The 22816-nt window shown below is 45.9% G+C and overlaps 1 protein-coding gene across 1 annotated transcript in view; it reads left to right on the top strand.

The window, feature by feature from the left end:
- Positions 1–22364, top strand: part of LOC122391826 (allatostatin-A receptor-like) — a 46232-nt gene extending 23868 nt beyond the window's left edge. The window contains exons 2-3 of the mRNA XM_043386125.1: positions 9897–9972; positions 20465–22364. The gene's annotated coding sequence lies outside the window, so the exon portion shown is untranslated. The remainder of the gene's footprint in view (positions 1–9896; positions 9973–20464) is intronic.
- The last annotated feature ends 452 nt before the right edge of the window (positions 22365–22816 follow it).

Genomic DNA, 22816 nt, shown 5'->3' with positions numbered 1-22816 from the left:
AACTGTGTCCGACCGAGAATCCAATGGGAAATCAGACTCAAGCGCTCCCCTTCGTACGTACCGGGAAACGTGCCTTCCCGATAATAGAAACTCAGCGAGTTGCAGCTCCATTGCACAATGTGGTACTGGTGACACAATGACGGCAAGAGGCCAAAAGGCTGCATCTGATCGAAATGTGGCGTAAGCCAGCAAGGCGTAGGAGCGCGACGTAGCCTTTGTTATTTGAGTCCAACAGGATCCCTGGAGCTAGAGAAAAGTGTCGCCTTGTCGAGTGCATAAACAACTCAAACGACAACACATGCCTAGTGCCTACCAGCATGTCGGTGCCACTAAAAAGATTTGTAGAGAAAGCACTTTACCTGTGCTCGCTCTGTTTAGCGAGCTCCATGGCCGCATCAGCGAACGTTGAAGAAGCGTTTTGTTTGTGCCACTGAAACTTTTTGTACGGCAACGCCACCGGACTGGCACTGAGCCGCACTTAAACTCAGCGAAATACCATTACGAACCATTTCTGCGTGAACTCACATTTATGTGACAGAGGAAAGCGTATCAATTTTTGAAATAATACTCGTCGAGAAAAGGAATTTTTCCGTTATCACGACCCGGATCCTGTGAAAATGTGACCTGAGATACACTCAAAAGACAAAAAGCGGTCGTTGAGTGGGTAACTAAGAGAGCAGAAACAACCATCAAGGACAGCCAGGCTATAGACGATATTGATGAAACTACTGCAAATATGGCGTACAAATTGGCGTAACGAGTAAACTTTTCTTGTCACCTGGAACGGGGAACGCTTCAGACATGAGTTGATCAGCAGTTGATGCTAACGTAGGGTCAAATTTTACTTGCTTTCCTCTCATGAATACCTGCTTTCTCTCACCTTTCTCTCTCCTTCTCTCAGTCTCTCTCTCTCTCTCTCTCTCTCTCTCTCTCTCTCTCTCTCTCTCTCTCTCTCTCTCTCTCTCTCTCTCTTTCTCTCTCTCTCTCTCTCTCTCTCTCTCTCTCTTTCTCACTATCTCTCTCTTCCTCTCTCTCCCACCCTCTCTCTCTCTCTCTCTCTCTCTCTCTCTTTCTTTCTCTCTCACTCTCGCTCGCTCGCGCGCGCGCTTCTTTCGGGACAGGGCGGCGGAGGAACGGGAAGCGGGTAGGCTTAATTTTGGCTTCAAAATTCCCCAAATTTATCCCGGCGCTGCCCAATCGAACCATACGGATCGGGGTCGCGCAACAAGCTCTGCTTAGCGCGGGCTTTGGCTCTGTCATTCTGCCCTTTGGAACATTCGACGCAAAAAAGCGTATGTACGACCTATTTTAAGCTAAAACGCATGTGTGGATCCAAAGCTGATGTTTTCTAATTGAAATATATATCAGAATGAATTATTTAATCTAACTTCAAGTGTATGCTACAGAAAAAGTGAACATTATAAGAATGCTGTAGCCTTCCACTGCGTTTCAAGGCATTGATTGGTTTTTAAATGCACGGGTTTATTGCGACACAAGTCGATACTCAATAGGGCTTTCCGTGCTATACTACCGCCTTGGTTATCGTCATGCAATTGCATGCGCCATTCAATTATATTGCTATAAATGCTGAGTAATTGTATACCGTCGACATTTATTGCCGGAATATTACAGCGCGTTTTCGCTCATTTTCATGGCTCTTGCAATGACCTATTATCAAATCTTATCGCCGACTATACGATGACTTTTCCGTGTGCAAACGTATAAGTGTCGCACCAAAAAGCATCAGACGGGTGGCTTGTAATGGAAAAGCATAATTCACTTTGCGAAATTAAGATTATAACCTACCAAGGTTATTCATATCCTCCAGCTTTTTTTCTGTCAATTTCAATCCATAATGTGAACTATCGTGCTGACTTGATCTTACCTTTACGGCAAGCCAATTAACTTTAGTTTTGCGACATTTTTACGCCTTTCCGTTATTGTTGCTATTTTTATGTAATTAATGAATGGCTTACACTTTTCTAATTCCACTTGCTAAACACGCACTCCTAAGCTAATTCGTTGCTCGAAGGTCAAACGTTGATTTCATCTCGGAACAAGAGTTTATGCCTATTACTTCCATGCAGCGCAGTGACGTGATATTTTCACTGCCACTACCAGTTCGGCGGCGCCAGTTGTCCAGGTCTGCAGCTGCGTGAATGGCGCATTGGTTACGGTCTACTTTCTGTGGGTCAATATATGAGACCCTGTTTACCGGAGCCTGATGACGGGCTGACGGGTTATTACGGGTGGTAATGAAAGCATGCTACCCGCATGCTGATTGAGGACGGAACGTTGTTCATTTTGTGTATCCTGCCTTCAGAAGTTCCAGCCAAAGGCTGTTGTTGCACTGTTGAGTGATGTAAGTTACTTTTTTACTTCTTTATTGCGATGCATTTGTGAATGAAAAGTTACATATTACATAAGTTACATTTGTAAGTATGAAAAATCAGTGACCTTGCATACTCACTAGGAATTCTGCAAATTCGTTGGCTGGATGATCAACGCTCAGTCTCATTGATCAGTCACAGGTTTTCCGAAATTCATAATAGCCGTTTTCACGACGGGCTATCCGGAGAGTGCACCTAATTTGACCAAATCTGCACCTAATCTCTTTTACAGCAAATGTCTTTATTTTATGAATTTATTTCAGTGTTTTATTCGATGATACTCTCTGATAATATGACAAAGCAGACATATAAGCAAATAGTGCAGCCCTAGCTGATAGCTACTAAGAGACACACTGAACCTGATTTGACCAAATCTGCACCTAATCTGCACCAGAGGTGCACCAAATGTGTACCAGATGGCCGTCGTGAAAACGGCTATTGCTGCATTATGGATCTCACAGATCTATTGTAATAGCATGCATTGATGTATAAACTAAAAAGAATGCGCTCACACAGAAAAAGTCGTCAACGTCTTTGGTCAGCGTCTCTTGGTGCTCAGCGCCTCTGGTCAAGGTCTCTGGTCAGCATCTCTGATCACTTCGTCTCTGAGTGATCAGTGTCTCTAGGTCTGCGTCTCTGGGTGATCAGCTCGTCTCTGGGTGCCAGCTCGTCTCTGGTTAGGGTCTCTGGTCAGCGTCTATAGGTGGTCAGCGTCTCTGGTCACCGTCTCTAAGTGATCAGCGACGCTGGTCAGTGTTCGTCTCTGAGTGGTCAGATCGTCTCTGAATGGTCAGGGCCTCTAGACAGCGTCTATAGGTGGTCAGCGTCTCGGGTCAGCGTCGCTGGTCATCGCCTCTGGTCAGCAGCTCTGGTCAGATCGTCTCTTAGTGGTCAGCTCGTCCCTGAACGTGCCTGGCGTCCGTCCAGCCCCACCTGGCCCGCGGAGAGCCCGTTTCGTCAGCGTCACCCCCGGCCGGCCCGCCTGTCAATCACCACCTGCCCGAGACGAAGACGAGTTTATCGTCTCACGGTGCCGGCGTAAATATTTGACGCCGACGCCTGACGCTACGAGGCCCCGTCTAACAGATTCGAACGTCAGACGATTTTTGTTGGCAGTTTTGGAAAACTGTGAAATTCGCTGTGAGGATGCCTGGTTTTGAGGCTCGATTTAACAAGGGAAGACGGGGGGAGGGGGATGGGACGAATGACCAATGCAGGAGATCAGGTCTATCGACAGCAACCAAACAACGCTAATATTTTATGCAAGCTATGGTGTTTGTTCCGACTTGTGTACACAGAAAAGGCAAAACAATATCACATTACAAATAAGTAACAAAATTTGTAGATGCTGAAATTGTATTCGTACCTGCCAGTTGATAAGCGAATGAATTTCAATCAAATATTTATGTGATGCCAAAATTGCAGGCTGCATAGGTCAAATGCTTTGTGCATAGGATTTTACTTAGAACTGAATATTAAACTCGTTCATGGTAGCTATCCTTGCAGCATAGCTCTACATTGGCATATGTCAAATGAAAAGGAAAAACATTTGATTTGGTTTTATTGGTGATGCTGTGTTTTACATTTATATTTTACACATTTTTACTTTGGCGACTTCAGAAATATGTATTTTCAACTGAGTTAAAACACAAGACTTTCAGTAAAACAAATACATTGCGGGGGCAAACTCCTTTCAGTGAAAGCCAGCTGCGAAACTACTCCCCAATAAGTATAACCGGAAGTGACAGGGGAGCCCTTTTACATGGAAATTGTTAGCGAAGAGCGCAACTTCGTGCCTCCAATTTAAAGTTGCCTGTTTGGAACACCTGAGTACCCCGCACTTCAGCTGGCCGCGGCTGCTTATTTGGCCCGCCCAAAGCAACCAAACAGCTCTCTCGAAATGAACTGACGCTACAGCGGGGCTGGGCTGCTCGGTTACCAGGGCGCTACAAATCACCGGCCTGTTCTCCTTTGGTTCCTTTCGCCTTTGGTTCCACAGCGTGAGTGGAAAGCACGGATTAAGTTCTAGAAATGCATGCATGCTGCTATTTTGAGCTGGGCTATTCAGTGATGCATCAGTGGAGACAACCGGTAATCAAATCTGGTAGGATATAATGCTGTATATCCGTCTAAATCCGTTGATCCTACAGCGCATATGCTGCTAATATCACTGTACGCACCACGACAGTAATCTACGGAGTATGCGCTGACGGTATGAGGTCACTGCTGACAGCCCGTGTCCGCCTGTCACGCTGACAGCCCGTGTCCGCCTGTCACGCGCTGGCAGCTGCCGGCCGGCGGCTGTCACGGACTGACAGCCGTCACAGGGTGATATCGCCGTCCGTTTCCGGAGCCATCGGGTCATCAGCGGCGGGCCGGCGCTGATGGTGCGGCTTTTAGTGGGCCCACATTGGGACAGCGCTGCGCCAGCAGTGCTACTCTCATAGCGCTGCACACACATACTCAACATGCATGGAGACTCAGGTATAACGGAGGGCTTTAGTGTGTGGTGTCAAAGTGGGACTGCTGTGAAATTAGATACCCGAAATTGTTTAACAAAAACTTTTGAGTATGATGTAAGTATGTGCACATTGTGAAGTGTGTACTGCGTATTGCACCTACAGGGGTCTGCGATCTTATCCATAATTTCTGTATTGCATGGATGTCAATTCAACATGCCATACAGCTGACATTTCTCATGACCTTATTTATAGACCGACGACCGTGACGAATAAGTGAGCTTCAAAACGCTAGTTATTAACGGCAGGACATTCCTATGTTGGTTGTTGCTGACTGCACAGTGGTCATTGGTACATAAAGAACCAATGTCGCATGTTTGTGAATTGTGACCTGGATACAGGTTAGAAACATAGTTCATATTTCCCTATAACGGATTGCGGAATTCGTTCCCCAATCTTTATATTCCTTTTCCTTCTCCACAGCATTTTTTTTTTCTTTTTAGACTACGTCAGCTAACCAGAATATCCGTCTCCGGATTTGTCTTCAATTTTGTTTTTCTTTGTCGGCGGTCAAAGCTCGGTCGTCTTATCCATTACCATAGGACGGAGCCTCCTTTCAGGGAGAAATCTGCCCGTCTTTTTTGGGACAGCCTGACGGATTGGTGGGAGGGAGGCGCCTTTGAAATTCTGACCCGGCTCCGTCAGCGTCCGTCGGCTGTCGACGCCGCCGCTTTATGATGAATTTGCCCTATCTCATATGCACGGATAATAGATCCGGCGGATTCGCTGCGAATTCCACAAAAAGAAATACATGGAGAAATAAAATATAATGGTGAAGATGGATAGAAAAACGTGTTAACCCGCGACCTGGTGGGGGGGGGGGCTATTTTTTGCCCCCCCCCCTCCAGACTTTTCGATATATCTCCAGAACCGCTGCGGCGATCGTCACCAAACTTTCAGTACCTTCCCGGACATCAATTTTACACATGGTGACCAAAAATTTTTCCAAAGGCTTTGATAGGTTGGCCGGAAATGACGTCAGAGTGACGTCATGTTCTGCCGTTTTCGACCCAAAAAAGGGTTTCGCGGGAAGAGCTGTCAGGCCTATAGCTTTGCAAATACAGAAAAATGATAAGGACATAAAAGCTGTAGAATTGACAGGGCTACAAAACTGCTATCTCGGATTTTTGAAATTTTTGGATTTTGACCCCTAAAAATCAAAAAATAATTTTTTTGGATATAATGATCGAAAAATCCAAAAAGTTTTTTGAATTTCGCAAAAACCGGAATATATGTGATAGTCCTTACCGCCTTCCACCCACATACCAAATTTGAGATTGATACCTCTTTTTTTGGCGAAGTTATAGCGAAAAAAAAATTTCAAAATTGATGACGTCAAATTTTCAAACTCAATTTTTAGCAATTCTAGACCCCGTAGCGCAAAACAAAGACCACCATTAGACTCCCCGTGACGAGCTGCATCGAATAAATACCCATTTTATGCAAAACTATCAACTTTAAAATTTGACCTTTTTAGGCCTGACCTTGACCTGACCTTGACCTGAACTTCACCAGAAAGTGACCTAAGCCGTACCTGATAGTCTTATAACCAGCACCATTGAGTTGGAAATGAAAAATTGGCCATAAAACATGCATCACACAACCTTAGCAAAGTTGGGCTCATGTGACCTGACCTGTGACCCTTGGTGACCTGACCTGTGACGTGACCTGGTATTGTCAGTGACCTCTAATAGCAACATATCTACTAGGCAACTGACGCCCTATCGCTGATTCTCGACAAAATGCGTTTTCCTCGGTGTTATAGCGCATTCCCTAGAAGACCCGTGAACGGTAAAACATTTCACCTTTGACCTGACCTGTGACGTCATCGGTGACCCCGAGGTCAATGAAATTTGGTTTCCGTCGACAAATTTGACAGGCCTTTCGAACGCCGTTTGAATTTTGCGGATCCGTCTAGTAGTTTCGGAGATACGAGGGGGGGCAAAAAATAGCCCCCCCCCCCACCAGGTCGCGTTATAAACAGACCCCACCAGGGCGCGGGTTAAGGGTTACCTACTAAGCAGAACCTCTAAATGCAATGTCGAAACGCATACTGCATACATATACAAAACAGACCAGGGTGAAGGGATTCGGTGATAGTTGTTCATACTGTTATGAGCCAAGTATCATGACCACTCTAACAAATTGAGTTGATAACTGAGACTAAAAGCTTATTGTCCAATATAATAATGACAAATGACGGTAAATGAGCGCAAAAATTGACCGATTTTATCCGCGTACGAACGTGGACGGATACCCACACCCCTTCAACACTGAGTTGTTTTCAGTAATAGCAGAAAACCATCAAGTGTAGCACCCCGAAATTTGGTAAAACTAGTCCCCCATCAATTTTAGACATTGAATGCAAGTGATGGTCTCCTCTTCTACCTTGCAATGCTAGGTCACCGGGTCACTTGAAATGACTCGACCTCATACCTGTCACTTTTTTGCAACTTACTCATTGTGTCAGAGCCAAAGCAGATGACCGAACCCTCTGTAAAATACAGGATGTACTGGTATAAAGTCCATAAATACCTACAGGTTGTGTGTCTTGATTTTTTATATGGATGTTCTAAGCTCAGGTAAATTTCTTTACTTTCCATTTTCTATTATGAGTCCAAGGGGGAAAATGACATGCATCATTTTTCCCAAATGCACGTTGTATATCCGTCCCGTCGGTGCGAGACTCGCTCGGACCCCCCTCGATGCGCGGGCTTCACTTCAACTTTCATGACGGCCATTCAAATGAAATATAGATGGTCACGAAAGCCATTTGGGCTGCCATGCTAGATATATTGCCGCATCCGGCGCTGACCACCACAGTTAACCCGCGAGTTCCTGGGGGGGGGGGGGCGTTAAACGCCCACACTTTTTTCACCGGGCCATAGCATAAAAACGGCGGGCCGCAGGCGCGCCAAATTTTGGGTACCTGTAGGGAATTGATTGAAGTTTATTGTGACAAAGTTTCAAAAAAATCGGTCGGAAAATTTTTGAGATATCGAGGTTTTAGTGACGTCATGATTTTTGAGTTTTCGACCAAAAACGGCATATGTTCAAAAAATCATATAAAATCACAGAATAGACATACAGACATGCCGTAAACGCCATTAGACTGCCAATACCTTGAACAATCAAATGGCTATCTTCGATTATTGCTTATCGTTCCGAATTTTCCAAAATCTTGAACTGAATCTTGGCAATTTCTCGTGACTACTTCACGACCATGATACATGCATTTCTTAAATTGAACTTTTTTAGCCAAACACGTACACATATGATAAAATGAATGTCACCATCGTGTTCTACGCCCCAAATTACCCATAAAACATGTGTCACAGGCTGCGAATATCAGTTTTGATTTTCGGGGATATGTGCCTACCCGGTTGACCTGACCTTGACCCTGACCTATGCTTGACTGACCCCTACATGGAGCTGAAACTCTTGTAGGCCTTATATGATGGATTGTGCACCGTTTTGACAGAGTTTCTGACGAGAGGCGCCCATTGCGAAGTCCTGAAGTCCATGCTACTGAAAGCCCGATTTCAGGTGTTTGACCTGACCTTGACCCGACCTGTGACCTCAAAATTCAACTTTAAAGTACTCATTTGAAGCGTCTCGTCGCGTTCTTTTGTTTGCCGCCTCGTGCGTTTCGCTGCGCCTATTGGTTCTCGAGTTATCGGCTGGGGGCGTTTAACGCCCCCCCCCCAGCAAACGGTGGGTGGCGAAATACCCCAGCAACTGCCGGGTTAATCACTACAGGTAAAAGCCACTGCTGCATGGTAAGAAAAATCCTAATATGCCTTCAAACTTCTATGTCTTGGCTCAAGCGACATTGTACAAAGTAAGCATATAATTCCAGCTGATCGAACCGGCTGATTCTTTCATAGGCATCTAAATAAATGTTTGTTTCCTTATGCTGTCACTATCAAAGACTGCATTATGCCAAAGTGTAGCGTTTTGCCGACTGGCAACAAGACAAGCTTCACTATTTACCTTCAATTCTATAACGCTTTTGATGTAATCATGAGTCATGACGGATTTGTTGACATTTATGCTCACTCTGGTTGAAAATACGGCTAGATTTCGTCCGTAGTTCTCGTGGACAGCTAGTCAAGAAAAGTTCAGCCGAGTCAGGTCGTTGGCCCCCTCATTTCTCACAAGTGCTTTGGGAGCGCACAGCTCCTTCAATCTACATCTGCAATCTAAGGCGTACGCTCCAATTTCCACAGTGAGTCTGGCTTTGTCCGAACAGCCCGCATTTTAGCTAATGAAAACGATTCTCGCAGTCCCAAGACAGATGACCCCGATTTCGGATGTATTAGCATCTCGGAAACGCACCAAGATTCTCGACAGAAAATACGTTACTGACATATAAAGACTGCTTCTGCCAAGCCTGAAAATACAACCTCGTGCGCAATGATGATTATCCGATTCAAAGCTCTACGTCCAATCCTTACTACAATCTAATAGACATGCATAATGCATGTGTATATATCAACAGTGCAAAATGATGCACGCAGCAGATTGACTGCGCCAATATAATGTGAATCTAGCCTTGATGCTTGTGGACACCACGCACACAATGCACATAAACGAGATGTGTGTACCTACGGTGCGTACATAGTGTATGTACACTGTACAACCCATAAACGCATTAGACATGAATGGCTATCAAACATTGAAATGTCTCAGACTGCTTTTGAAAAGCAGAGTGCATAATTCTGTTTTATTAAGCGCCTTGTGATCTGTCATAGAAACTCGGGCCACGACGTCACTAATTTTCATGCAACTTGCACAAGCCACTCATGTTCTATGCGGAGTGTATTCACGGAAGGTCGGGGAATTGTATAATCGGTGATCTAATTAGAAGAATGTTTTTTAGCTTACATCAGATGCATAAAGTATGAACGATCAACGAATACACAGGAATGGAACAACCTGTTTTTGCATTGATAATAGGGCTCACAATTATTTCTTTTCTTTTCAGGTGTTGACGCACAAAGTTTGATGTTCAGCTGTTTTATGGGTACCTGACTTCCAACGATCAAATCTAAGTAAGACTGGTAAGTACGTGTAACTAATCTTTTGTATTGAAGAGTGCAAAAAGTCAATAGTGCTGCATTGGATGTAATTACTACACCGAAATGTACACAGCTTGTGGCTAACTGGCTAAGTAGTAAGTAAATACCGACCTGCAAACCGAACGCAACACAACTACACTAACATAGCTTATTTGCCGTATTGTTTGTCGTTTTTAGCTGCTATATAGTTTGCACGTAAATGCATGTTCGTCTTGCTATCTTTATTTTATTGTTATTTAATCGGAAGACGTTGCGTGTCTCGGATCACGATTTCTTAGCTAACTATGAAACATGTGGCATTAACCCGCGCCCGGCTGGGGGTCCTGGATTTCCACGCCCTGCTGGGGGGAGGGGGGTTTGAACACCCCCCCCCCTTGTAACTCGGCTCCTGGGCCACGTAGCGATACGCAGAAGGCGGCGTTCGAAAGAGCGTCAAAAATAATGACGAAATCACTTCGGTCAATTTTTAGGTCAGGTCAAAGGTCAGGTCACCAGAGGTCATTGAAGGCAAAATTTCGCCGATTTCCAGGTCGAATGTCGAAAATTTCCAAGAAGTCAACGCATAACTCGGGAACCAATAGAGCTACAGCGCCGCGGAAAAGCGCATTCGATAGCCCTATCAACGCCCTTTCTGAGTAATTCTCTCAGATTTGACCTAACGTCAACGGTTTTGCCTGCAGGGGGCAAAAACTGCAAAAATAGCCGATTTTTTTCGTAAACAGTTTTTCTGCAATAACTTTTGACCCAAGCCTTGTACGAGCTTACTTTTACCGCGGCATCGTGTTCCTCTCGTCAAGACGCATCGAATGAACTATAACTTGACCTTGAAAGGTCAACTTGAAAATTTGACCTCAGGTCAAGTTCATGACCTGACCGGAAAGGGTCATGTTGCATATCAGTCGATCCGTATCGTCGAGCTGAACACATCTAAGGCGTTTTCATCGCTCTAGCATGCCTCTATCAAAAGTTATTTGCGAAAAACTGTTAGATACCATTCGTGACCTAAGATGACCTCAGGGCATAAACAAGGGTCACGGACACCATTTTCATGTTCTGTGTGTCTAAACCTCTTTGTAATTCGGTGTTTGGGAGTGTTTATAATGTCCTTCGTCCAAAAGAGGCGCATTTCAATTTTCTCCCATTGACTTATAATGGGGAGGTCGCAAAACTGACCTGACCTTAGGTCATCGATATCAAAATTCTGAGATATACATTTTGTACATACTATTGCTCTTAGCAATCACTGAAAGTTTCAAAGCGATCGGTCACTCGGTGTAGCTATGACAGACATTGAAACTTTTTATGAGGTGAGGTCACTTCAAGTGACCTGGTGACCTGACCTTGAATAACCTTGGTCTGAAATTTTCACAACATGTGTAGAATTGATGTATGATAAGGTGTACCAAAAACGGCGGCGCTCCGCGCCGCCGTTTTTGAGATATTCGCGAAAAACCACAAGGGGGGGTGTTCAAACACTCCCCAGCAGGGCGCGGGTTAAAGATGTTACCCACATGTGCTCCCCCACAGGCTGGGGGGGGGGGGGCAAGAGAGGAGCTTTATTTCTAATGTTTTAACAGCCGTTTTCACGGCGGGCTATCTGTCGCACTCGCATGCACCTATTTTGATAATTTGAAAATGAGGTATATAAGCATCTGTGCAACCCAAACAAATAACTTCTAAGAAACACACTGAACCTACACACACAGAAATATTGAGCGGAAAAACGGTGTAATTGAAAGTACCAAAAGGAACATTTTTTTGGTGTAAAATTACTCTGTTTTCTAGGTAAAAGAACACTTATATGTGTGTTTTCCTAGCTTCGGAGTGTTTCACTATTGTGTAGGAGAACCGCTTTCAGTGTAACTTTACCGCGAATCTCGCATTACATTTACGCAAAAATATGTGTTTTTGGTAAAAAGTACCAAAAGGAACACTCGCGTGGTAATCGTACACAAATTCATGGCGGTAAATTTACAAAGATATGACGGTTATTATAACGATTTTTTCTGGTAAAGCTAATGTTGGGCCCGCAAAATTTGTAACGCAGGCGATACGCGCGGCGGGACGTTGTCGCCAGCCGCGAGCCTAGCTAAATGGAACGAAACATCGTGATGCTCAATGCCTACCCCATGCTGCAAACAGGCGTTTATTTGTTTGTTTGTCGTTTATTTATAAGAATCGACATCACATCTGACGGAAATAAAAGTTAGATTAGCGCAACAGCACAGCCTTATCATATACATAAGCTGATATTTCACAATGCATGGGGCGCCGCTACAGGCCGCAGCCACCGCCTGTCTCCCGTCAACTGCCCGTAATTAATCAATAAAAATATGTCTTCTGTACGCCACTACTTCACTGTGCCAGAATAATCATTCATCTAATTAGCCATCGGCTCTCTATTGCCTATCTGGCAATATATTAGTACCTATAACTATACCTAATCAACCCAAGAAAAGCATGAAAGTGCATCCATTATTTTCAAATCATAACACGACAGCAGCTCAGTTGAAAAATTACAAGCCCACCTGAGCACTCCGACAAAGCTGGATAATTTCCAGCAGCTCCTCTAATGTCGCTCCGCTTCAGATTTCAGACTCGGTCTTGATTGCAGTTATCAGACGATGACCACAATGCAGTAGTTCACTTATTATCCACTTATTCACTCATTACTCAGCTTATTATCCAACTAGATAAGCACCACAGCACTGTTTTATCTCACTGATCGCACAAGAATGGGCAAACCCACTCTGCGCACTGCAGCCACAACACTCCCCCGCCGGCCCCCGCGGTCCCCGGCGCACAACTGACAGATTGCGAAAATGGCGCCGCCGCCGTCAGCATTTAGCTCAAAATTTCGCTAAATTTACACGGGTCGACGTAAACGAACGGTGCTCTGGATGTGTACCGCAATTACCAGTGTGACACAACACTCATTCGCGTATGGATACACTTGCTTTGCATAGAAACATATCAGTTAGGTATTTGAACATCTGTTAAGCTGTTACATTATCCTGTTTTGCGTAAAGATGCTTGTGTGGTGTAATAAAACTGCCGATGTTTGTTAGTTAACCAATAAACGTCGTATAAAAACAAACTTATTCTTAATGCCTTTACTTATTATGGCGTTGTGCAACGGATACCTTGCTCATTTATCACGAAAATACTTAAATTAAAGATATTTTACTAAGTGAAGCAGAACTTTGAAGCTATTTGAACTATTTACGAGTATATTGAACTTGACATCGCTCAATATTTCTGTGTGTGTAAGTTGACCAAATCTGCACCAACTCTGCACCTAATCTGCATCAAATGTGTACCAGACAGCCCTCGTGAAACATATAGAGCAAAATCTTTCGCCATGATTAATGCCGAAAAGATCAAGTTCAAAAACTTAATTCGGCCTTAACGGGAACAGCTGCGATACAGCCTTATTTCAATTAAATATTTCACCATAATATAGTTACTTGACGTTAACCCTCGCCCGCACATGCCATTTTCCCATCCTAGAACGCACATGGGGGGGGGGGGGTGGTTGCCACCCCCCCCCCCGCGCCATTTCGTTCCTGTTGGAGATAGAGCTTAGCGGTAAAGACCAAAAAGATTCTTTGGGAAGAGACGAATCCAATGATACCCAGTTTTACCTTCTCAGGTCAGTCATTGACCTTCCAGGTCAGGTCAAACTAAAAAATATTGCTGTTTTGGGTCACCGTTGGATATCAAGTGCTCTGCTTATACCGATGACGATGCCGTTTTCTGGTGCCAAGCCAGCTAGAACCTCTTTGTCACACTACCCGGCCAGAATTTTGCTGCTGAGGTCATTTCAGGTCAAGTTAGGTCAAGGTCAATTATATGTGTTTGTATGTCTGTGTGTGTCTGTGTGTATACTGATGTGTGCACCGATTGTTTATGTGTCCATATTACATGAAATCATGATCTGAGAAGCTTTTACCAACAATGCAGTCAAAAAACTTCACAAAAAGTAAATTTCGCTTGCCTAAAACGCAATTATCTTAGATGACCTAGGTTGACCTTGACCTTGACCTTGACATCTGTACATCATCGAAAAACATGTTCCATGATAGGTAGGAGGTAAGACTGGTAAAAAAGGCCGAAATCAAGGCGTCAAAAGCTCACAAGACCCATAGCCAACGCAAGATGTTGAGAATTGGCCATTTGGGTCATGACATGACCTGAAAAACAAGGTCATATCTCCGAAACCAAAAACCACAGAAACTTGAAATTTTCAGTGGACATCAAGAAAGGATAGAGGAGCAGCTATACGAAAAATCAGCCTTCTAGCTCTAAAAATGTTGAGTGCAGAGCAGAAAGACTACCTGGGGGGGTGGCAACCACCCCCCCCCCCCCATGTGCGGGCGAGGGTTAAATTGTACTCGTAGCAATCCCGGAGTATCATGATCTCGATCTGGAAGGTGAGAATTGGCTCATTACACACATATCATTTGAAACGCGAGCTGATATAGAAATCAAAAATCTGTTCATAGTACAATAATCATATGCATGCGTACACTATTATATGTTATATACTATGGCATATGCGTCGTATGATCGCGTCGTAGGCAACGTAATATGTCGTATTAGTATTGCATTACTCTCGTGTTGCTTTAGGCTGTCCATCGTGCGAAACCTTTTCGTGAGCAATGATTGCTTGATTAGTTAAAAAAAAAACTGACGTGATGGTATCCCTTCAGTGACAGTCCCAAAATGCATGCTGTCCCAGCTGGGCCGGGAGAAATTGACGGCGTTAGCTGGCCTCTCCGACCCAGTACACTGGGACAGTAACCCGATCAGCTCCCGAGTAGCTGCCCTGAACCGACACGAGGCTAGCGTCGGATGTCATTGACGATAAACCGACAGAAGAGACAGTCGCGTCGAATGTCGCTGGCGATGAACCGACAGGTCACTCGCGTCTAGTGTCGCTGACGACGTGATCATCGAACGCAGTCGAGCGTCGGGTCGGTCCGAGTCGCCTTCAGCGAGCCACTTAAACTCGTGCCGCCTAATGTCGCTCAACTCAACGTCGCCTGTAGCAACTTCACCGAGAGTTTCACAGAAATCCAATGGAGCCGCATTAGGGCGGTTATCGGTGCCTGGTTTGGGCTCTGTATCACGCTTCGCTGAACATTGTAGAGAAAGGTTTTGAGATTGTTTTCTAATGTTCTAAAAATCTGCATAATTTATGATCCAGTCAACCAGCGTTGGCAAAATGTAGTGATCCATAGCAGTTGAATATCTCTCACATTCAGGGCTGTTTCTAACAATAATGAGCATAAATCAATTCGGTGACGCCAGTTAGATTTACTGCCCTAGTGCTAAGTGCCCTGGCCGCACGAATTAATTATTATCAGCTGAATTATCCATTTAAATGCCACCGACTTTGATTCATATACGTGAACATGGTTTTCTATATAGCCATCGAATTTTGGCCACTCCGCTCCGCTAAAATCCATTTTTTCAACATTTAATGGTGGTTGCGAACTAATGATCGTCATTGGCGTAAAGGGGCTAATTTCATAAAATGCATCTCACAAGCCTCATAACTTATGATGTTTTCCTATTTTCAAATTCATTCAGTAGGTACGTGATGCCTTTTCATACTGGTCAGTTGGATAAATAATGCTGTTTTCGGCCGAGTGAATGGTCCTACATAGCAAAAGCACACGATGTTTGGCTTGATTACAATGGGAACGTGCCCAGTGAACGCTATAACCAAGCGTTTTATGGCGGCAGCGCTGCAAACGTACAACAACAAAAGAGCATCATCACTTAGGCCTGCGCGGCCAACACGTGCAATTTTCATTATGGCTCGCTGGTCGATTTGTATTCTATGTGCTCCTCCTTTACAACGATTACCGCACCTGTAATTCTCCACCCTGAGAAAAAAACCAGCTGAACACGACTGGGTCATTTGACAGCGAAAACAATGAGGTACTGCTAGTGAACGAGTTGGATCGGAAACTTGTGGTTCATTAGCTACCGTTGCCCGTTGTCCCTGGGGCGTAGGTACTCAATACACTGACGTTGGGGGGGAGGGGGCATTACCTAGGAGGGGGAGAAGAGGGGAGGCGACCCGATGCTTCGACGAGAGGGACGGAAATGGTACTTATTGTACATACGGGAGAGAGGACAAGCAACATCGGGGAGACACGGGAAGGGATAAAATGTATTGGGGAGGGACATGGATGAGATACAATGAATCAGAGAAGGAGGGGAAGGACTAAGGGATCTACTACACCTTTTTGCGTTGTTCGATGGCCAATCGTCATAACCATTTCGGCATCAGTTTGGACAAGCGTCATTCAGAATAACCCATCGGCGATGTGCATCACTGTTTGACGGTCGTTTTTTACAGGCACCATTCTGCATAACTCTTTGTCATTGAGCACAATGTTCGTCATAGGCAAAACACTTTGTCAGATTGTCATAATGCTTCGACATTTCACAAAATGGTTAGTCGATGTGCAAAATTCATCGGTACTGTGCGTAAACAATGACTGTTGATTTAACCCTATTCCTGGCGGGGGGGCCTCAGGAGCCCCCCCCCTGAGGTTTTTTGGTTATTTCTCCCAAACGCGTTGAGCTAGGAAGCTCAAATTTTCTGACTTTTCCTAAAAGGCTTCTACGCAACATGTCTGAAAATTTTGAGTTGATCTGACCTCAGGTCAGGTCACCAGAGGCGGTTTGGTGACCCTACCTTAGAAAAGTTTGCAATCACGCCAGAGCTAGAGTTTTTGACCGATCAATTTCTTCTCTTCAGGGTTTAGTTAGGGTACCAGTATGTGCAATTTGTATATCTCGGAATTTTGATATCGGTGACCTAAGGTCAGGTCAATTTCGCGACCTCTCCATTATAAGTCAATGGGGGAAAAATCAACTCCCTGTTTTTACCACTAAAACGGGTCGGAATGTCCCCATATACCATACATGACTTCATATACGATCAACCTTCACTACCTTGAGGTCTGTTTTGCTGTTGGGCAGCTGTGAGGTCATGTGACGTCATCAAAGGTCACCAAAGGTTTTTGGCCAATAACTCCGTACAGGAACAAGATACAGACGCGTGGATGGTCTCATTGTGTTCAGCTCGTCAAGACGCATCGAATGATATACATGATGACCTCGAGGTCACGTGACCTGAGGTCAACCTTTGACCTTGACCTTTCGAGGTCAACATATATATCATTCGATGCGGATTGACGAGAGGATCACGATGATGCCCTTAGTTTGTTCCTATCTTGACTAATTCGAAAGTTATTCGAGAAAAACTCTCTCCATATCTAGCGCCGCCATTTTGACTTTTTCGACCCCTGTGACGTCATCTTTGACCTGACCTGAAAATGACCTTTGTAAAAATTGTAGATCTTGGCCGTGCGTATCCGATGCCGTTTACTGCTTGTCGCTATCTTGCTTCGTTCTCGAGATCTCAGGGGGGGGGGGGGGCGAATCGGCCCCCCCCGCCAGTTTCTTGTCCCGGCGGAGCCCGCCAGGAATAGGGTTAAAACTTTCGTCAATGATCAAAATGTCAATGATGTAGTGCTTATCTAGCCATATTCAATGTTTAACGTTAATCACGCATTCAGGGATGAGGCTTATGACAGTTCCAGCGCAATTTGCAACCAATTAACGATTGGATTCCCGATTCCGAAAAAGGCAGTTATACGATAGCTACGAGGAGACTGCCGGCGCCATACCGAGTAGGCATGTAGATTCTTGAGCGTCGGACTCCAAGCGCTTCGATACAAACCACGAAGTCGGCCGTCATTATCGCGTCACTGCCCGTGCGATGTCATGGGACAACGCCTCGGGCGGCCGCGCCGGTCGGACTCGCGAGGGAATGGCTGACAGGTCGCGAGCCGGGCCCTGCCGGCCGGACACCTTGGTGTTTGGGGCGGGGCTGACTTATCCAGCCTGTTGCCTGTTCCTTGGTGTTTGAGGCGGTGTTAACTTATCCAGCCTGTTGCTCTGTTGACTGTCCATTTTTCAATCAGCCGATAACATGTCAGCTATCGTCCATCTACATTGTACCTATGGCGCTCATGAACGCTACCGATTTTTATGCGGATCAATGGTCTACGAGTTTCGCCACCTATGCCTCGCACTGCACTGTATAAACGTGGTCATATTTGAACTTCTCTGTAAAGGGGCGATCTGTTTTTAGTTTTGACGAAATGTTAGGTATGAGGAATGCCGAAATTAGCATGGGGATGTTATGGTGAACGACGAAGGGATATTAACGAATGACGAAGCATTTATCCAAATCGTTAAAGGTTTTGCCGGAACTCAATCAGTTATGGCGAATACCGAAGGTAATACCAACTGACAAACTGTGGAGTGGGATCAGCATTCCGTTTTGCCCATATGCTGAAGGTTTTGCCGGAATGCCTCTCACTGGCGCCACCTATGTGCTGATCGGACGAATGGGTTTTGCTGATTGGCCATCGAACAACGCAAAAAGGTGTACAATGAGGAAGATCATGAGACTGAGAGTGTGCGTACAAAGCGTAGCAGAAAGAAGGGTTCAATACCCCTAAGCTAAATTCCATTACAAAATGCGACGGGTGAGAAAGAGAGAGAAAGGGAGAGAGAGAGAGAGAGAGAGAGAAAGAGAGAGAGAGAGAGAGAGAGAGAGGGAGAGAGAGAGAGAGAGAGAGAGAGAGAGAGAGAGAGAGAGAGAGAGAGAGAGAGACCTATGGAACCGGAACGCATCATTGATTTCCGATGTGTTGGACAGAGAACGGGAGGAAAATACTTGGGAATCCGATACGTGACTAACAACACCGACACGAAACAAAAAGGGGGACAATCTATCGATATTTCTAAATAATAATGATGATAATAATACGTGAATATGTAAAACGGCCGATGTTCGGCTGATAACGCCTAGATATTCAATGCAAGGGTGTTTTTTTTCCCTTTTAGGATATCGTCTTATACAAAGTCTGTAACACAACAGTTTTCCAATATACCCGGTCTCTAATATTTGCTCATTTCTGCGCTCCTAATTACTCCCTCCGCCCTTTCTCACAGCCCCCGTACACCCGTTCGTTATTGTTCATTGTTCCAGCCAACCGTTCGTTACTGACTGCGTTCCCATTGCGGTCCATTGTAGCTGGACGGGGAGACGCAGCCCCACCGCCGCCGAACGCCGCCGAAGGCGCCCACATGGTCCGTTCCCAGGCGTCCATGAGCGCCCGTGCGCGCCGTCGATAGCTGCCGAACAGGCTATACTGATAACAGTGCACCACGCGAACGGCCCACGGAGCCGGGTCGCTCCGGGGGGGGGGGGGGTCGAGGAGAGAGGAGGGAGGAGGGATGGTCGCTCCGGTCGAACGTGGATGAGAAAGGCCATACGAGTTGAATCATAACGTCCCATTCCTAGTAGAAGGATTTTCTCGTTTTTGTCTCTCCTTCCATTTTCAAAAGGGATTACCGTATAAGAGAACGTTCTATTAGGAACTGGCGAAAGGAGATTATATCGGTGCTTAGGCGCCATTTTGTGAATGTTGCTGGTTACAGTTGGTTAATTGTATTCGTCATGTACGAACGCCAGCATTACCTAGTCGCTTTACTGATAAATATCATTTCAGCATTCACGAATGACCGCAAAAGTGTTTACATGAAACAGTAGCATATCTTGACCTATGCTTCAAATAACATGACCACTCGTGTGCCTATCACCAATAAGGGATCGTTTCCCAGCATGTTTCACTAAAATATCACTTTCATCAAAATGTCAGTAGTTTGAACCTGGCGCAGATGCCTCTGAAACTTCAAGCGGCAGCAGGCATTACCCGACACGATAAGACAATTGATGACTGCGCCTGATAAAATAAATTTCGCCGCGCCGGCGAATATATCCCACCGTTTATCCAAAGGTATCGGTAATGGACGAACCTGACGCGCCATTTGTTCCGATATCGGCGCACCACCCTGCACCGTGAATCCACAATGAGCCCGAATGGCCCATCGTTTATTTTCCAAATCGTTTCCTTGTCATAACATGACACTGCCTAGAGGACGATATGTCAGTACCGAAAGGCCACGTCGCATCTCTGATGGCTAGTCGGCTTATTGTTGTCTATAACTCCCAAGATAGCGAGATAAGTACCTAAAAGTAGTTAATTCGAAGGGCTGAGTAAACGGGTAGCGTTTTCATTGCGCATTTTAGGTCGTATCTCTATATCATATGGTGACCTACAGATGAAATATTTATTTATCTAGTCGATGCGTTGACTGATTTAGAAAGACAATCGCTGGAAAGGCTGCACCACTGGCGTCAGCATGATTTGCATTCGATTTGTGGTCAGCTGTCTAGTTTGCACCAGTGCTGACCCCTATCGGTGACTGTGCTAAGTGCTAACCCCCATCGGTGATTGTACTGGCCTCTATCGGTGACTGTGCTGACCTTTATCGGTGATTTCCACTATTTGACCTCTATCGGTGACCGTTTCAGGCTTCAGTTCTCGAATCTGAAGGACCACGGATGGCGGCGCCTGGACAGCGGCCGCCGCCTGAGTCACCTTCAAGGTCGAGGTCGCGACGCGACAAGCCCGGTGTCTGACCTCTCCCGAGAAGGGCTGAGGTCGTTGTGTTCGGTCTTCGGGTCTGGTCTTCGTGACCTTTTTTTCTTGTTACTTCCCCCTGGACCCACTGCGCGAGTGAAGTCAGCGAGTAACAGGGTTATCTCAGTTGGCCCACTGATTTCACGTGTTTTGAACTACAAACATCTTGAGGGTCAATCCGTGAGGATTTGACCATCGCGATCGTTCGCTGTATCGTTCAGCTTGCCGTTCGGGCAAGTTGTGGGCGTCGGCGACAGCGTCGCTGAGCTCACAGCCTGTTCGTTTACCTGTTACCTGTCAACCTGTCTGTAGCTCGACTCGTGTCGCCCGTTTGCGCCTGCGCACTGGCCTCGCCCGGAGCGCCGCGGGAACAGCCCGGTCACTGGCCTTGACCAATCAGAGCGCGGTACTGAGCCCGCGGAGAGTTGCCTCTCCACCGAGAGCCCTGATTGGCCAATTGCCGGATGACGCCGCACGTCCATATTTACGGTTTATTTTCTCTCTGTATGACTCTGTCAGTGGGACAGAAGAAGGCAGCTTATAATGTATCACAATGGTCTAATGTCAAATGTGGAATGTGTTCTATGAGCCCGATTCTGAGGGCGGTTGTTCGACTGAAAGTGCTATGTTTCGGAGGAACGTGTTGGTATGTTTGAGGGATGTGCTGTTGCTTTGTCTAATCTCTGTCGCTCGCCTGTGTCTGGTGGTGACCTGGTGACCTCTGGTCGTCCCCGGTGACCTCTGGCTACCTCCGGTGGCCCCGTTGACCCGGACACTCACCGGGATGTCTGACTGTGATTGGTGTCTGTCGAGCTTTGTCCGGTAAAGCTAATCACCCCGGAGGCTTTGCTGTACTTTTACTCGGGCGCGGAGGGAGAGGAGGAGAGCCCCTCGGATGGCCGGGGCCGGCGAGTGTCGGTAAAATGCCGCACCACCGCTGCTCCTCCGTCAGAGGAGCCAAACCTGACGGCGCAGCCGTCTCCGTCACGAGACGGACCGTCACGGCCACAGAGTGACGTCACCGGTCACGGACCTGGCCCGTGATCCGCGAGCGGTCAAGCGCTTACGTGTTAGCTGGTATGTGGGTGGTTGTCACTGTGTTATAAGAGCTGCCGGAAGATATTTGTGTATGGAGACGGCCTCAGCTCTATGTATGTTTTCTGTGCTGCTCTTGTATGTTTTCGGCCGTGTCGCTAATAGTCAGAGGCGCTTCTCGTTGGAAAATTAGTCAAGTGATGTTGTTTTATATGTTACCGCGTACGAGAAAGTCTGCTAAATTTAGACGTTTCTTCTGGTGGTCTATCTCCAACATGCATCATCTTTCAGTTGGCCGCTTTTGTGCACTGTACGGCCGCTGGCCTCGGGCTTACTCCCACCAACCCAGAGTGTTCCTCTACGCGGACCAGCATTCGGGGAACTCGACTACGCCAGCCACTCGAGAAAAACTGCCGCGGGAACAAAAGCCGAGCTTTCCTCAAGAGGCCCAGTAGGCTCCGACCACGCGTGGATAATAATCATTACCCACAATGTGAATAGTGAATACCCTAGGCTCATATTATCGCAGTACCGAAAAACATCGTTAAAGTCGTGCAAAGCCTAGCAGAGAGTATGTTTATGCTGTTCAGATGCGCACAGTGTCGGTTTTGGTAATGGTTAGCGACGCAAACGATAGCGGTAAGCGCTCTCGATGCGTTACGTGACCGCCAATTTCAGCTCTGCGCTCGGACCAGTAGCTAACTTCTGTTCACCTTGGTGCTGTTTTGGCGAGGTAATAAACAGGAGGAGTCTCCCTGTGTCGTTGGAGTTTTGCTATTTCTAAAGGCGACTGGAGTTTAGTTCTAGGTTCAGACAGAAGTTTGTACCAGTACCTAAATGAGACAGTCGAATTTACATTACACTGAATTTAGCGTAGGGTGGTCTTATGCTTAAATCAATTAAGTGCAAAAATGGTTCCCCAAATTGAATTAGATCGATCTCAGGGCCAGGTGCCACACCTAATAGACGATTTCATCACAAAGGTAATAAAAGTAAGGGAACGAGCTATGATGTAAGAATAATGTCTCACAATTCATAAAGCTCGTAACAGTTCGAATGCATCACCAGTTCAAAATAGGCAGTGATATTTAGGTTGACAAGAGCTCACCGGTGTAGCCCAACATGCGGAATAAATGTTATCCCGTTCGTTCAGCCCCGACAAAGCCTGCGTACTGCGTAGGTATACTGCACCGCAGTACGCCGGTGTC

The sequence above is a fragment of the Amphibalanus amphitrite genome, unplaced genomic scaffold (assembly GCF_019059575.1).
Source record: "Amphibalanus amphitrite isolate SeventyFive unplaced genomic scaffold, NRLGWU_Aamphi_draft 000456F_arrow, whole genome shotgun sequence".
NCBI classification, from domain to species: domain Eukaryota; kingdom Metazoa; phylum Arthropoda; class Thecostraca; order Balanomorpha; family Balanidae; genus Amphibalanus; species Amphibalanus amphitrite.
This window is presented reverse-complemented; position numbering and strand designations above follow the sequence as displayed.